The sequence below is a fragment of the Schistocerca piceifrons genome, chromosome 4 (genome assembly GCF_021461385.2).
Source record: "Schistocerca piceifrons isolate TAMUIC-IGC-003096 chromosome 4, iqSchPice1.1, whole genome shotgun sequence".
Taxonomy (NCBI): domain Eukaryota; kingdom Metazoa; phylum Arthropoda; class Insecta; order Orthoptera; family Acrididae; genus Schistocerca; species Schistocerca piceifrons.
In genome coordinates this window covers 435,180,252-435,181,966 of record NC_060141.1, presented here as the reverse complement: position 1 = coordinate 435,181,966, position 1,715 = coordinate 435,180,252, and positions in this window count along the sequence as shown.

Here is a 1,715-nt window from a genome sequence, read left to right as displayed (position 1 = left end):
GTTATTGGGAATTCAACTCGGGACGGCCATTCGGTGCTCAATGACCCTAACTATTGCGTTATGGAGGAGGTCACTTTACACTACGATTCGTATTTATTTAATGCCATTTTTTATCACTGATTCGTGCTAACAACTCGCTTTTGGGGGTGCACGGTTCGTAGCGATGCCTATTCAATTCACGGCTAGCATTGACCGTGGCATTTGAATCTGAATAGCAGAAGTTCAGTGAATGCGTCCTGAAAAAAATGTAAGAAAGATGAGAGAGGACGGGGAACGGAGGGGGCGTGCGGAGAAGGGAATGGCGGGTGATATTAAGAGATTCTAAAAAAGTATGAGGCAGTTTCTGAGTCTTGGTGGTATCGGTCAAAAGTGTCTGCAGTTCTACTTTTCTTGCAACATTTATTATTATTATTATTATTATTATTATTATTATTATTTTCTTTCCATACAGCATTCAGTTACGGCTATGTATAATCGCGAAGAGTTTCCCGATTATGGACTTTACCCTTGACGAAGGGCTGAATTTCGGTCTGATAGGATTTCTGACGCTGCTGAGAGTTCAGATGATATTCTGAATCAGGAGCATCTTGGTAGTATGTGAATGCGAATTTCTCGGATTGGAGAAAGGCATGAAAATTTTTCAAACAACGTGGACTAGGAATACCGACAATTATTTCCGAATGTATACAAATTTTTCACTGTTATTTGATATCTTGAACACCAAACTGACTGGGGAGGGGGAGGGGCAATCGACACAGTGTTTCTCGATGTATGATTTTCTGCAGACACATTTATTTATTTTTATACTAAACTGCCAGGAAACTGTCAGTGCGATTTCTTTTTTTTCGTATCATTAAACCTAGGTTGTCTTCACTTTGTGTACTACCCAAGTAGAAGAATTCATTTACTTGTTCTAGAGTTGTGTATCCTATCTCAATGTTTGTTCTCAGTTGCCTGCCCAATTTATGAACCACAACCATTTTAGTTTAGTTTTCATTTATCCGTATTTTACCGTTGGCCAAAGAAATGTACACGGTTGGCCATTAAAACTGTAATACTACGAAAGCGGCATGGTACAATCATTAAATGGTCATTGTTCGATGTGCTAAATGCACTGCTGGAAAAATAATAGTTACGCCTGGCAAGACGTAGATTTTGATCCGATGATGGCATATGCCCCTTGGGGGTAGTACATGTACTGATAACGATTTCAACGTCGCCCGCCAACACATACCTGCCAGAGGGACATCTGTGTCTACCTTTTAATAGGGAATACTCATAGCCAGAAGGCTCAGTGTGGTACATACGTGTGAAGCAAGCAGGCAATCATGCTACGGAGAGGCAGTCGTGCATCTTACACCCAAATGAGCCAATGGAAATGGAAATGTCGTGTGGCTAGAGCCTCCCGTCAGGTAGACCATTCGCCTGGTGCAAGTCTTACGACTTGATGCCACTTCGGCGACTTGCGTGTCGATGTGGATGAAGTGATGATGATAAGGACAACACAACACCCAGTTCCTGAGCGGAGAAAATCTCCGACCCAGCCGGGAATCGAACCCAGGCCGTTAGGTATGACATTCCGTCGCGCTGACCACTCAGCTACCAGGGGCGGACAATGATCCAATGAAAGAGGTCAAATTGTGGCTTTCGGAATGGTGGGATGGTCCTTTAGGAGAATTGCCACCCACATTGGATGTACTATATCGTTTGCAATG